Genomic DNA, 16,221 nt, shown 5'->3' with positions numbered 1-16,221 from the left:
ACGTTCGTATCGATGCTTTCTTCGTCATTCCGTATGCTTTGGACCTTACCCAGGGAACGGAGGATGTGGTTCGTCGATTGGTTGTGTGTTATTGTACAAAATCGTTTTCAAAACGGGCGAAATTGACGTACCGATAAGTATTTCAAACTTGTAACTTACCTGTCTGACACTGACGGAGTGCACTCTGAATCCATCACGAGCGGAACGTGAACTGGCAGAGCCTATGTGTACTCGCAATTTATACATCACCCGCGGGTGGGGGAAGTCTCTAGCACCAGTGACGTCACCTCCTGCGCCGCGCGGGACCTATTACCTGCAGCCGCGCCGTTACTTTTTTATTTTTTAGGCGCCCTGAGCTAACATACATTTGTCGCCGTCATCGTATTCGATGTCGTCGCCACGTTTGTGTTCAAAGAAGGCGCCAGTAAAAGAGGAGTACGATAGGTTTTTTTGGTGATTCTTGGTGTCTCCCGTGCCACGTTACTGTCACAAAATTTCCTCCATCGACACAAAGAGCTAGCTTTTACTAGGATGGAAACACTTTCATCCACGTAGTATTGGGTTGGTGCATACGTTCGTAGCGTTTATCCATAAGTGTAACAAACACAACAGAGACTTTAGCAATGAGTTTTATCCTTCATTATTTACAACAGTCTACCAACGCTGGGGTAAGTTTTCGAATCCGCTACTGTAGATATCACGTCGTTTTTAGGCGAAGAACTCGTCGAGCCGTGTTCGAAGCGCATTTTCATCAGGTTGTTCGATAGAGAGTGTAAAAGGTGAAAACCTGAAGGCACAAGATCAGGCGAATAAGCTGGGTGCGGAATGACTTCCCAACCCAACTCCTATATAATCTTTCTTGTTAGTGTAGCAGAATGTGGGCGGGCGTTATTGTCGAGTAGCATAATTTCACGCAGTCTTCCTCGTCGTTGTTCCTGGACTGCGACCGCAAAGCGTCTCGGTTACTGACAATAAATATCGGCGGTGATAGTTACACCTCGGGGAAGCAATTCGTAGAATACTTCACCGTCGCCGTTCCACTAGAAGCATAACACTATGTTTTGTATATGTGGCAGTTATAAGAGTCGAGGAGCATGAAAGGGAAGCAGTGGTTGGGAAGGGAGCGAGACAGGGTTGTAGCCTCTCCCCGATGCTATTCAATCTGTATATTGAGCAAGCAGTAAAGGAAACAAAAGAAAAATTCGGAGTAGGTCTTAAAATCCAGGGAGAAGAAATAAAAACTTTGAGGTTCGCCGATGACATTGTAATTCTGTCAGAGACAGCAAAGGACTTGGAAGAGCAGTTCAACGGAATGGACAGTGTCTTGAAAGGGGGATATAAGATGAACATCAACAAAAGCAAAACTAGGATAATGGAATGTAGTCGAATTAACTCGGGTGATGCTGAGGGAATTAGATTAGGAAATGAGACACTTAAAGTAGTAAAGGAGTTTTGCTATTTGCGGAGCAAAATAACTGATGGTGGTTGAAGTAGAGAAGATATAAAATGTAGACTCGCAATGGCAAGGAAAGCATTTCTGAAGAAGAGAAATTTGTTAACATCGAGTATAGATTTGGGTGTCAGGAGGTCGTTTCTGAAAGTATTTGTATGGAGTGTAGCCATGTATGGAAGTGAAACATGGACGATAAATAGTTTGGACAAGAAGAGAATAGAAGCTTTCGAAATGTGGTGCTACAAAAGAATGCTTAATATTAGATGGGTAGATCGCATAACTAATGAGGATGTATTGAATAGAATTGGGGAGAAGAGGAGCTTGTGGCACAACTTGACTAGGAGAAGGGATCGGTTGGTAGGACATGTTCTGAGACATCGAGGGATCACCAATTTAGCATTGGAGGGCAGCGTGAAGGGTAAAAATCGTAGAGGGAGACCAAGAGATGAATACACTAAGCAGATTCAGAAGGATGTAGGTTGCAGTAAGTACTGGGAGATGAAGAAGCTTGCACAGGATAGGATAGCATGGAGAGCTGCATCAAACCAGTCTCAGAACTTAAGACCACAACAACAACAACATTTGTACGGGGAGTTGCTGCTTTGTTTGAGCTCAACCATTCCTTTCTTTCCTTATGTTAACATTAAGACACCATTTCTCTTCACCAGTAATGAAACAAGATAGGAATAGTTGGTGTTGTTCACGAGCCAATTAATGACGAGCAAGCAGAGATGCAAACATGCTCACTCGCAGATTTTTGTGATTTTGGTTTAGAGCATGCTTTACCTACATTTTTTAATCTTCCCTACTAAATGCAAATGTCGCACGATCGTGGGATAAATAAATAAATGTCGTGTGACTAGGGCCTTCCGTCGGGTAGACCGTTCGCAGGGTGCAAGTCTTTCGATTTGTCGCAATTTCGGCGACTTGTGCGTCGTTGGGGATGAAATAATGATGATTAGGACAACACAACACCCAGTCCCTGACCGGAGAAAATCTTCGACCCAGCCGGGAATCGAAGCCCGGCCCTTAGGACTGACATTCTGTCGCGCTGACCAGACAGCTACCGGGGGCGGACATCGTGGGATGATCACAGTTCATGACATCTGCCAGTTCTGAAGTACAGTGACGTGGATCATTGTGGATTAATGCGTTGAAACGATCATCATCAAAACCCGATTGTCTTCCTGAACGTGGAGATTCACTAATTACAAAACGATTCTCCTTAAGATGAAAAAACCATTTTCTTGCCGTGCTGTGTCCAATGTTGTTATCCCTATACATGGCGCAAATGTTTCTGGCCGCTGTTACTCCTCTATTGAGCTCAAATGGTAGAATATGTCGCAAATGTTCATATTTATCTACTTACCTCTCCTTTTTCTAGCGTCTACGGGTTCACTCACTTCCTTCAAATGACAAAAAAACAATATGCAAACTCAAATAGCAAAATTAAACTGCAAATAAAATGAAAATCGAAAAATAAACCAATAGCAACCAAAATAACATTTTGCAAAACAAAAACGCTACCGACTTGTGTACCAACGTAATAATTGCATGTTACACCTTGAGAAACTGTAAGCAGCCTGTTTAGATTTTTGTGTTGGTATCGTCACCTAGCGCTCTGTATGAAAATCACTGGCTGTGCTGTGTGCAGTCTGTGGCTGGTTGGCATTGTTGGAATATTCGCCATTGTAGCGTTGGGCAGTTGGATGTGAACAGCGCGTAGCGTTGCGCATTTGGAGGTGAACCGCCAGCAGTGGTGGATGTGGGGAGAGAGATGGCAGAATTTAAAGAGCGGACGATCTGGACGTGTGTCCGCCAGAGAGAGTAAATTTGTTATACCGGATATCATGAACTGATATATATATAGGATGACTTTTGAACATTATTAAGGCAAATACATTGCTTGTTCTCTACCAAAATCTTTCATTTGCTGACTATGCCTATCAGTAGTTAGTGCCTTCAGTAGTTAGAATCTTTTATTTAGCTGGCAGTATTGGCGCTCGCTGTATTGCAGTAGTTCGAGTAACGAAGATTTTTGTGAGGTAAGTGATTCATGAAACTTATAGGTTATTGTTAGTCAGGGCCATTCTTTTTTTGGGATTGTTGAAAGTCAGATTGCGTTGCGCTAAAAATATTGTGTGTCAGTTTAGTGTTGATCAGAATAAGTAAAGAGAGTAATGTCTGAGTACGTTCAGTTTTGCTCAACTGTTTGAAAAGGAAATAACGTAAGAGGTTTTCCAGCACAGTAATTCATTAATATTTCAAAGGGCACGTTTCAAAACCTTACAAGAGCTGGAAATCGTCACTTCTGAAGATACACAAGAAATATAATCTGTTCTTATTTCGTGGAAGTTACCAGTTCTCAAAGTTCTCCAGTCTCACGAAGCAGCTTGTGGTATAAATACATTTCTGGACTTTCCATTGTCTCAGTGGAGCATCCTGTCTGTAAGAGACTGAAAATTGTATAGCGATGTTCAATTGGAAGCGGCAGTAATTCAGTGGTGAGGAACGTTTAGTGATAGAAACAGACACCGTATGACAAATATAACTGACCAATATAGTCCTCACATAACGTGCTGCATACCTTGGTTGTATACTTGGCGTGCTGAAAGTGGAGTAAAGATGCCTTTGTCTTCCCCTGACAAGAGAATGACGCACCAGATGTGTAACTCGTCGCGAGGATGACTGTGCTCGTGCTTCATAGTTTTGCGCATTTGCGTTCCACTGAGTGATTATAAACCCACATCAAACTCCGCCAAGTCACCCGATGGTGTGTGGCGGAGGGTGCTTGTGGTACCACTAACTGATCCTTCCTACCCAGTCGCGAACGGCGCGTGGGAAGAATGTTTGTCGGTAAGCCTCTGTATTGGCTCCAATTTCTTGTCGTGGTCGTTACGCGTGATGTGTGTGGGAGGAAATAATGTATTGTCGGCATAACCCTGGAAAGCGCTCCCTCGAAATTTCAGTGGTAAACATCTTGGTGATGCACAACGCCTCTCTTCGTACGTCTGCCAGCAGGCTTTGTTGGGCGTCTCGCACCGACTAAACGATCCCGTGAAGAAACGCGCCGCTCTTCGTTGGATCTTTCCCACCTCTTAATCCTACCTGGTAAGGGTTTCAGGTTGACGAACAATACTCTAGAATTGGCCGAACAAGCGCCTTATAAGCCTTCCTGGATGAATTACGTTTCTTTAAGATTCTTCCAATGAACCTCTGTATGGTATCTGCTTTTCCTACTGTTTGTTTTATGGTGTCATTTCACTTTAGGTCGCTCCGGATAGTTATTCCTAGATACTTCACGGTAATACTGTTTGCAGCAATTTCTCACCAGTAGATTAGTTGTACAGTAATTAATTTCTTTTCCTATGTACGCGCAATATGTCACATTTATTTACGTTCAGGGTCAACTGCCAGAGCCTGCACCATTCGTCAAACCTCTGCAGGTCATTCTACGTATTGACACTGTCTTCTGGCGTTGCTACTCTGTTGTAGACAACCGCATCACCTGTGAACAGCCTTAGAGAGCATCCGGCGCTTTCTTCTAGATAATTTATATACATTATAAACAGTAATGGTCTTATCACACTGACTCAGTACTTCGGGAATTACGTTTACATCTAATGATTTTGTTCCATTAGGAGGCGACTTGTTAATTTCTGTCTGAAAGGAAGTATTGAATTCAGTCGCAAATCTGGCCCGATATTCGATAAGCTAGTAATTTTCACCAAACGATAGGGCCTACTTGGAGCCAAGGAACAGGGCATCAACCTGAGCGCCGTTTTCGACAGCGATATGGATCTCATAGAAGAACAGCGCGAGAAGAGTTTCGGAAGACATTTGTCTACGAATTACATGTTTTTCATAGAGGATGTTTTCGTTCTCCAAAAACGCATAATTACTGAGCATAAAACGTGTTCCATAATTTTACACAGAGTCAACGTTATATGTCTATAACAGTGTGTATCTGTCCCACAGGCCTTCTTGGAAACGAGAATGGCCTGCACTTTTTTCCAGTCGTTAGGTACCCTTCGTTGCTCCAGCGACCTACGATAAACTGCTGCTAGAAGAGGAGCAACCTACTTCGCATAATCTTTATAGAATCTTACAGGTATCTCGTCTGGTCCTAACGCCTTTCCACTACTATGCGACTGTAGTGGTTTTTCTATTCCGTGGTTCGTACGATAGTCCGCGGTGAAATGGTTTGGGAAGACCGAATTCTGTTAATACAGTTTTCGCAGAAGTTATGTGTTGTATACATAAGGTGCATATCGGAAGTCAATGTTTATTTTTTTTTTCTTTTTCTTCGTAGCTCTCTTCTGCAGTAAAATTATTACTGACTTTCGTAGCTGAAGAGAATTTACCGTGATTTCGATTGATGAACTTACCTATTTTTCGCGTGCTTTAAGTACCATGTTCCTTTTTTTAATGTAGCTTACGCAGATTAGGGTCCACCGCTTTAATTCCTATAAGGCTTCGCACTGTCACTTGTGTATTTGACAACTACTCTATCCGTAAATCCTTTATCTGCCGAGAGTGATTTTGTATAAGTAATTGGGGACTGTTGGAAATAATATCTATAAGAACGATGAAGGCACAAAAGTGTCAAAGTGACACTGACACAGTTATCATGGTGTTGCTGTTGACACAGCGGACTTCGTCTTACGCGAAGGAAGTGAAGCTTGAATTATTTTGACGAGCTGTTCCCCACCTGATGTCTGCTGGACGTACCTGGTGAGGTGTCAATGCGTTTATTACATGGATCTCACATTTGAAAGACGCCGGTTAAAGTCCCTGTCCTACACTCTTATTTAGAATCGTCAGTGGATTTTCATAAATCCATCCAGGAGAACTCTATGATGATGGTTTTAATGAGCATGGTCGATTTTTTTTTCACACGTTTCCATCGAACTGGTTTGCGCCAACATGACATTCAGCTGTAACTTGAGGAGGAATCTCCGTCTGATGGATCACAACCAGAAATGCTTGACGCATTCATCCCAATGAAGACTAATCACTGTTACATCCCTCATATGAGGAAACTTGAAATGGAGTAAGTAAATTAATTATTACAATAATGGAAGTGTTACTGGGAGACCCACATCTGCAGAAGAAGTTAAAAGAAAAAGAAAAATATAAAAATAGAGAAGAGAAAGCTGGGAGTGTAATGACTATGGGAAAGAGACACTGGTTTGCTGTTGGAAAGGAGAAAGAGAGTTGAAAACTGCTGAAATGAAAGCTGCACCAGTAACAAGAGGAACACCTTGAATTTTGCATGATTTGCCATCAAATGCACCTTACTAGGTGATCTGATCCACAAGTGTACGGTATAGAAGTTGGAAAAATATTGATATTTATGCACAGGTACAGAAAGAGGTGAAAATCAGATAAACGGAAGTTACTGAATGATTGTAGATACATGAAATGCGAGAAGAGACACTGAACAATCCAATGTCTAAGGAAGCGATGAAGAATGTGTGACACTCAGCCCCTTGCTTGTTCGCATCCATAAGAACTGAGCGTAAGGGGTCTTAACAGGATGAAACAACTGAGAGGTATATATATCAGGCAGTCAAATGAAAATGGAACATCCACCACAACGGGACCATGGAATGGTTCCATTCAAAAGTAATCAACGCACGCGTCAAGACATTTATCCCACTGGGAGACGAAACGATTAATTCGTGTTTCGTAGAATACGATCAGCTGCTGACGGATCCACAATCGAACCCACTCTTGCACTTCCTTGTCCGACTGAAACCGACGTCCACCCATGTCTTTGTTCAAGTCGCCAAAGAAGTGAAAATAAAACAGTGGAAGATCCGGACTGTACGGAGGATGTTGCAGTGTTTCCTAACCATATCGCGCTAGTGTAGCCTTCGACCAATTGGCAGTGTGGGGACGGGCGTTATTGTGCAACAGGAAGCTTCCTCTGCTCATCGAGTTCCTGGTGCGTGGAGCCACAGTCAATGGGCAGTGCTATGAAGACACCTTGCAGAAACTGCGACGCGGCATCAAGTTAAAACACCCAGGAATGCTGTCGGGCGGAATCATCCTGTTGTATGATAACATCCGCCACCATACTGCCCATCGGACGAAGGCTGCACTTCACTTGGGAAACAGTGTTACATTCTCCGTATAGCCTACTCTTTCGGCGTGTGACTTTCACGTCTTTGGCGACCTGAACAAAGACATTCGTGGTCATCTGTTTCGGTCGGACGAGGAAATGCAGGAGTGAATTCGGTTGTGGATGCACCGACAACCGACCGCGCTCTATGAAACAGTAATTGATCGTCTCGTCGCCCAGTGGGATAAATGTCTTAATGCGTACGATGATTATTTTTGAAAGGAACCATTCCACTGTCTCGTTGTGGTCGATGATCGGTTTACATTAGACTGCCCCTTCTACGTATCTTACGCAACCATTTATGTGTACTTCAAGTCGTCTGAAGTTTTCTCAGAGTTTGTGGCGTGTTGAATTATATCCCAGAAGTAGAGACTCGACAAGACTAACAACGGACTAGTTTTTGTTTTATTTCAAGTGGATTTTTTAAAAATATATCTTTGAACTGCGACAGATGTTTCTTGTGTTATGTGACAGTTTATGAATATCTGATCCCTATAATCCAAATGTCTATCATTATATCCTTGAAGAAGCTGTCTTAGAATATTTACCAGCAGTTAAATATGAAGGGCTTATTTCAATAGTGGTACAAGTCCATTTTTGTTCATTCTGAGATGCAGAGTCCTAAAGTTAAATGAGCGCTGAAAAATCTACAGTTGAGATACTAGAAATAGTCAAGTACATGTACTTGAATATTTCTGGTATGTCAACTGCAGATTTTTCAGCGCTCATTTAACTTGAGGACTCTGCATCTCAGAATGAACAAAAATGGACTTGTACCACTATTGAAATAAGCCCTTCATATGTAGTGGTGACTAGATCCTAGTGTACACACATTATTCAAATACCATGTAGCAAGGCTATGATCAAAAGTTTTATTCTGAGAACAGCTCAACTTCAAAAACTAAACCTCCAGTTCAGAACATACCACTGTCGACACCCTGAAATCACTCCGAGAGTGATATTGTAGTGCACCCCAATGTCGGTAATCTCTGACTCATTTAGCAGCGTTATATGCTTCGATACTTCTTGACCTAAGTCCTTGACCAAGTTCTTACGCAAACATTTCGACGACTGGGGAGTTACGATGACGTCATTGTTAGCTAATTATTACACATAGATATGTGAAAGTACGTCTGTTCTCATACATATGGACGTAAACATAGTGGAACCACTCGTTTTGGCAATAAGTTTACATGAGATTACAGCAACGCTGTGTTTCTGAACACGCTCTTAACCCTTTATTTGGCAATATCTTAAAATTTTAAGAAATGATTATTTCATAGTCTATTTGAGTAGATGGGCGCTTCCCAGTGTGATGAAGTGTGTTTATAAATTTATTTTTGTTTACTTCAAAAAGAAAGTTGGATGTTGTTTCAAGCAATTAAGTATTTCCAGTGCCAAAGTATTGGTTCAAATGGCTCGGAGCACTATGGGACTTAACAGCTATGGTCATCAGTCCCCTAGAACTTAGAACTACTTAAACCTAACTAACCTAAGGACATCACACAACACCCAGCCATCACGAGGCAGAGAAAATCCCTGACCCCGCCGGGAATCGAACCCGGGTACCCGGGCGTGGGAAGCGAGAACGCTACCGCACGACCACGAGATGCGGGCGCCAAAGTATTAATTAAATTTTTATGGAAATGTTCTTGTGTATTATTTATAAAAACGAACTTACAGAACGAGCTTGAAACTCTTTCGTCATTCGTGATAAATGAAAAAAAAAAAAATCACTGTTCTCTTGACACCTGGCGTATGTGTAGGATAATGCCAACGGACATGTTGCCAAGACTGTTTCGACTGTGCTGCAGAAGTTTACCTGGAAAGCCGTTACACATCTTCCATACAGTCCTAGTCTCTTCCCATGCGATTTCCATATTTTTGGAGTCCTGAAGAGTGACGTTCGTGGGCGACGATTTGCTTAGGACGAAGAGGTGCAACCTGGGTACAATCATGGTTCCGTAGGCAACTGCAAACCTAAATCAATATGTTCGGACTGAGATCTGCGCGTCTGTCTACCGTGTACGCGACCAGTGTCTCGATTGTTGGGAAAAAAATAGATGAAGAGTTTTACATTCTGTTGACTAGGCCATAAAGAGGGAGCACAAGTTCGAATTGGGGAAGGAAATCGGACGTGCCCTTGTCAAACGAACCATCCCGGCACTTGCCTTAAGAAATTTAGGGGAATCACGGAAAAACCTACATCTGGATGGCCGGAAGGGGATTTGAACCATCGTCCTCTCAAATGAGAGCTCAGTGTGCTAAACATTACACCACTTCGCTCGGTCCCTCTGCTGTCGGCAAAAGAGAAAGAACTTAGAGGAACAGCTGCATTAGACTATGTAAGTACTTCTGTTGAACTCCACACAAAAAAGATGGCTGTGAGCTCATGAAAACCACAAAGAGAAAATATTTCATTTTCGGATGAGCTAAACAAGAAAATATAGTTCGTGTAACGGAAAAGCAGAACTTAGCAGTGAAGCTTGCTTAAGACTTACCTCCCAGAACGGCTTCACCAGAATGAAGATAAGCAGAAGACTTTTGACACTATTTAAATGAAAATTAATTCGTATCGAAGTAATACTACCGTTATCTATGGCTCGTAAAAGCTTTGTGGGATGAAAATTAAAATAGATATCGATTTAGTTAACACGCAGCTGAGGGTGCCATGTAAATAACGACCCAGAAGACATAGAAACTGAAGAGGAAGCATAATGGCAAAAGTCTTTGGAAGCGGTGGTCTTTGACGAGGTAGCAGGTTGTGGATTCGCACGCTTAGCTGATACCCGTTTTGCTTAAAACCTGTTACAAATATGAATTGCATTACATCCTCAGCTTCTTTGCTATGAATTTCCGTAATGTGTAGATATGAACATTGGCGTCTGCCAAATACCCACTTATAAATGCATGCTCGTTCTTTCAATGCTGGGACACTAGAGCAAACGAGTTGTGAAATGCATATTCACAAGGAAATGGAACTGCAAAGTTCAGCTCTTTAAATTACACAACTAGACGTATTGGTTACGAAGATACTAGAAATTTCTTAAGAATGCTGCATTAAATGCAAAGTGTCACTCACTGCTTGTAACGCTGTAATCTCAATGTGAAATTTAGACAGCGGTCTTTAGGAAATAGGTGGGTTGATCGTAAAAGACCGAAAGTACGTATGAACAGATTTACATAACATATGAAGTGTCCCCCTTCTTTGTCAAAATACCAAATAAGTAATTTGTAGCATAGATGCTGGGCATGTTTCAGGCCTGTAATACTTTTCTGCACCCCCTTTAAAGAACATCTCATACATTCTGGAGCACACATACTACATAGAACATTTTCTGCAACATGAAAATGCATTGCCGTTACTTTGAAAACTGCTTAATGTGCTTGGCACAGGTTTTAAAGAGCGGTTGAGCCTTGCTTTGTTGAAAATTAGTACCTCGATTTTCCGTCACTGTAAGATTTTGAGACCATAGTCGCAGCCTTCATCTCTGGAAAATTCGTCCTGTTCTTCACAAGATCAGAAAAATAAAACGATGTGGTTATTCGTTGAAAGCCAGTTCACATGTCCCAGAATGAATAATTCCATTACATTAATTTATTTTTCTTCGTAGATCCTGAAATGTGTGTGTGTGTGTGTGTGTGTGTGTGTGTGTGTGTGTGTGTGTGTGTGTGTGTGAGAGAGAGGGGGGGGGGGGGGAGTGGGAGACAGAGAGGGGAAGAACAACAAGATGTAAACACTGATTAAAAGTTAAGAGTCTCGCGAAATAATCAAACATGAAACAAGCCTTAATATAGCATGTATCGAATTTTTGAAGTAAGTGTCGGACTTCGTCTGCAGAACATACTGCCTTTGTATATATTAAGTCTCTCTTCATTTAGATTATGTGCAAATGATCGACCGTCCTGTTCAGAGTGTACATCATAGTCCTTTACTCTGAGGACTTGTAATATTAATTTACCTATAAGGGGACAGAAATAACGGTAAGAACGAAGGATTTAATATGTCGTCTGTAGCACTACTATTGATGATGAAGCGCCAACTCAGTTGAACAAAAATGGAAAAGAAAATCTAATGTCTTGAAGTCGTTTAGGGAAATTGTGGTAAACTCTAATCTGGGAGGCTGGACGGTGACTTAAATCTCTTCCCAATTAGAAGTACAGGGTTTTCGCCATCCTACCACATCACTCGGTGAAAGTAGATGCAAACTGTATTGTAACTACGATATTAATTTTCTCTGTTTACTTAATTTTAAATTTGGCAACCGTGATAGGATGCAAAGTTATTCTAACACTCCTGTGTAGCCACAGTGTAGTCAAACACTGGAATGAAACCCGTTTTTCTTGAATAAAATCCTCAATATTCGTTAGACTAAGGCATGGAGAATCGAATGAGTGACAAGAAATGTAATGAAGGCGGTGATCTCAGTGGAGTGGATAGTTTCTGCAGCTGCTGACTGCTAGTGCAGTTTGGAAAGCGTCTGCAGGAAGGTCCCTCCAACTGGTTGTCAAAACTTTTAAGTGGTGGGCTCTGCAGTCCAACTTCTGCTCTCTCCTTCTCCCCCCATCCACCCCGCTACATTCCCATCCCACCACTCAGACTTGGGAATTCCTCCCGGCGCTTTATAACACTGCGTTTCTGCAGTCGCCTGCCAGTATCAGAATTAAATTACGACCATCACTTTCCCATAAATTATTTTAGTTAGAAATTTCGTATCGAAACGAAATTGACTCTTTTCTGATAAGATTTAAATAACTAAGCTATTTCACTTACAATCATAAAAGGAAAGACGGTTAGGGTTTAACGTCCCGTAGACGGCTACATCATTAGAAACAGAGTACAATCTCGGATTATGGGAGAATGAGGAAGGAAATCGACCATGTCATTTCAAAGGAACTACTGCGGCATTCACCTTAAGCGGCGAATCACCGTGAACCAAACCTGAACCACCGTCCTCGCAAATGCGAATTAAGTGCCTTATTAGTGCGGAAGCGAGCTAGTCGAGAAGCTCTTTGCTTTAGCAGTACCACTGTATGAGACTTACGACGTTTGGAGATAGAAAATGGGATCTGTGTGGAGGAAACAAGAAGTAGAATAGCTGTGCGCAAAAGTGCTTTGGAAAATCCGAAAAGTTTGCTGACAGTAAAAAGAAATCCCGTAGAACTAAAATAGAGATTCGCAAAGTGTTACTATTATACTGTAGTATTGTATGACAGCGAATTGTGGTCAGATTAAAAGAAAGAGGAAAAAACCTTTGATTGACTTAAAATGTGTTTGTGGAGAAAAATGCTGAAAGTGAAATGGATTCACAGAATGACGAATGAATAAATACTCCCAACAACATGAGTGGAAAGAAAACTAGAGAAAGTGTTAAGAAGGAGGAAAACATCCTGGCTGGGACATACACAGCGAAGAAACTGTCTGCTAAAAACAGTCGTTAAAATGAAGATTACAGGGAAGAAATAAATCCTGGATGACATTAAAAAAGAAGAAAATTTTCAGTAGATTAAGGAAGGAGCAAATTGCACAGGAAAATGGGGAGCGTCCAGTCGATACCAGCTCTAAAATGGTTCAAGTGGTTCTGAGCACTATGGGACTCAACTGCTGAGGTCATTAGTCCCCTAGAACTTAGAACTAGTTAAACCTAACTAACCTAAGGACATCACACACATCCATGCCCGAGGCAGGATTCGAACCTGCGACCGTAGCGGTCTCGCGGTTCCAGACTGCAGCGCCTAGAACCGCACGGCCACTTCGGCCGGCTACCAGTTCTAAGACAAGTATTCCAAATTATTACAGATATGGACGGAATGCCTCGACACTACTGATCTGGTGCGTAAATAGTCTGACGTTTGAAATATGGTTGTGCCAACGTATGTTTGAACTGCCAGAGCTGGATCGTGTGACCAATGTCATGCCATTTCCCAGTGTATGGTATTAAGAGTTGTAGACACAAGATTTCCTTCTTCTTCTTCTTCTTCTTCTTCTTATTGTGGGGGTCCTACAGCTGTCGTCGCAACCCGCATATTTGTTGCCAATCGTCTCGATCTCTGCATTCTTTCTCAACCATTTCTAGTCCTCTTCTCTCCATGTTTTAGTATACCACTTAGTCACACTTCCTCTTCTTCTTCTACTTCCAGGAGGTTATCATGAAAGTACTCTCTTGGGCCATCTGTCTTCATCCATTCTTTCGAAGGGCCCAAACCATCCCAGCTGTCTTTCTTCTATTGTATCCGTAATACCGTGATGAGACCGTGTCCTTTCTCTTATTTCCTCATTTCTTAATTGGTAAAGTCAGGAAGTTTTGTATGCTCTAAGTCTCTTGTTATGTCTTTCTGTGAGTTCCCAGCACTCATTCGCATAGCTTGTTATTGGTTCCACGAAGGATTTGTACAAATGTAATTTAGGGGGGAACGTTGATGGAAAATACACACTATCTCAAAAATGCACGAATCCATAGTTTTGGAGATAAGGCAATGAAATTTTGTACCACGCTTTACAGGAAAGTAACACATTTACATATAAAATCCTTTGTTTCAAATTTCATTAAAAAAAATTCAATTTTTTTTAATGAAATTTGAAATTTTATTTTCAAAAAATAATGTATGTTCCTTTTTCTCAGAAAGTATTCAAGATATTTCTACAAAAATTTCTCTGTTTCATCTCTTTATATGTTGTAAGCTTCTCTCATGAGGTTTTTGAAATAGGTCAAGTAGGAGAATTTTCATAATTTTTTTATTATAATTCCACAAGTACAATTTTAAATTCATGCAAAATTCCACGCACTTTGCCCAATATCTCAGCTTACAATCAGAATTTCAAAATTTGCTCTTGAGACAGCGTCTATTAGGTTTACAGAAATATGGGTGCAAAATTTCATAATTCTAGCATTTATAGCATCTGAGGAAAAGGTACATAAACTTTAAAAATCAAGCTTTTCAGGAAAACGCAATTTGAAATTGAACGTAACTTTTTTCCTTATGTCACTTCTTTAGAGGCACCACATTTGTACTGTCGGTCGTCTTTCCCTTCAAGGCTTCTCTTCTGGTTTATTGTTGTCTGTCTTCTTTCCTTTTCCAGGTCTTAAACTGACTTTTCAGCTGCAGAGACGTGCTGTAAATTTATTTTTCTCAGGATTTTCCTATCTTCAAGCCCATTCTTTCTAATACCTTCGTCCTCCCGACATTCCCAGTATTAAATACAATAACTGCTTCATAAGTTGCAATTCTGACAGCTGTAGCAGATGCAAATGTGTTTTTAGGGCATCGTTTCCATACGAGAGAATTTAGAGACTCATTTGGATTTTGGGTTTTGCCCTGAACACACTTTTTGAGAAGTGCAGGGTCGTCCATAAACCTGTAAGTGGGCTTGACAAGATCCAAGATACAGTTTGGAAGCCTCTCCTTGTGAATGTAGGGGTTATTATCCCTCTGAGCTTGGCGTACCAGGGAGGCCGTGTCACACTTTTAATTAATGTTCAGGCGTTTCTCGGATGCTATTTCAACATTGAAACTTTGGGAACTTATTGTCCATGAGTTGTACTAACAGATAAAAAATAAATCGAAAATTGACATTTTTTGTCAGTTTCATCAACGTCCCCCCCTTAACCTCATTTCTGTGGACCAAAGTACAGATTTTCTGCGTAAAGGTGTTTGATGAAAGCGAGTGAGTCTCAGGTATGGAACGGAAAGTTACGAAGTATGAGACGTATCTTCTTACTGAAAAGTCAGTTTACTGCCAACATAAGAAGTTCGAATTAACAAGCGCTTAATTTTGGTGAACAGGAGCTCGACAGGAAGTCTGAGCAAGAGGACGGGGAACGGAAGGAGGGAGTTTAGTGCCACTTCGACTTCGAGGGTAACGGAGATGGAGAACTAATGGGACTTGTTTAGTATAAGTAATTATCTGTGAGTTTTTAGGACACATTCAAGCGGTCATCCTAGGCCATTTAACCGAAATAAATGAACCAATCGGATTCAGCTTAACGTCTCATCTAGAATGTAGACAATACAGAAGTGAAGTATACCAACCCAATTAATGTACTCTCTGGGACGAAATACCCACGATGACTTTATAAAAGCACCTTGACACTCGCTACAAGTAATTTACGGGAACCTTGACAAATTTTAAACATGGTGATTGGTTGGAGAATAATCATATGATCCTTCTGAACAGGAGTCCATTGTATTAAGCACTATGGCGCCCTGCTAGATGGAGAAATTCAGTACGAACCTGAGAAGAAACAGCACCGAGTGTCCCAAAAACTTCAAAGCCTCTCAGTTAGCAACGGATCAATTCCAACTGCAGCAAATGCATTTGGTGTATGAAGACAAGAGGGTAAATCATCTAGAGTTTGTCAGTTGCAACGACTGACGGAAGTGCACGATGAGTTCACGGGAAGTTTAGTTTTTAGCGACAAATCGGTATTTGAATTTGTAGTTCCGCGACCAGGGACGAGACTATAATCGGAAATCTATGGAAAAAGCTAGATTGTTGTACATTCGGAAGACTTCTTCTGATTACCATTAAATAAGAAAAGCTTAAAAACTTCTCTTCACAATTACATGTACATAACGTACGTAGTTACTGCCTAACACATACGTAGTTATTGCCAGACTTATATTTATATGATATCTCTAT

At 41.3% G+C, this 16,221-nt stretch overlaps 1 protein-coding gene across 2 annotated transcripts in view; it reads right to left on the bottom strand.

The window, feature by feature from the left end:
* LOC126419183 (putative fatty acyl-CoA reductase CG5065) overlaps positions 1 to 16,221 on the bottom strand; it is a 274,492-nt gene that overhangs the window by 94,896 nt on the left and 163,375 nt on the right. The window contains exon 1 of one of the 2 annotated variants that reach the window (XM_050086315.1): positions 160 to 191. The exons of the other annotated variant lie outside the window; for it this stretch is intronic. The gene's annotated coding sequence lies outside the window, so the exon portion shown is untranslated. Of the gene's footprint in view, positions 1 to 159; positions 192 to 16,221 lie in introns of those variants that run through there. 2 annotated transcript variants of the gene reach the window in all.

This window comes from Schistocerca serialis, chromosome 9, assembly GCF_023864345.2.
Source record: "Schistocerca serialis cubense isolate TAMUIC-IGC-003099 chromosome 9, iqSchSeri2.2, whole genome shotgun sequence".
Taxonomy (NCBI): domain Eukaryota; kingdom Metazoa; phylum Arthropoda; class Insecta; order Orthoptera; family Acrididae; genus Schistocerca; species Schistocerca serialis.
Note: the sequence above shows the minus strand (reverse complement) of the source record. Positions and strands in the feature narration are given on the sequence as shown.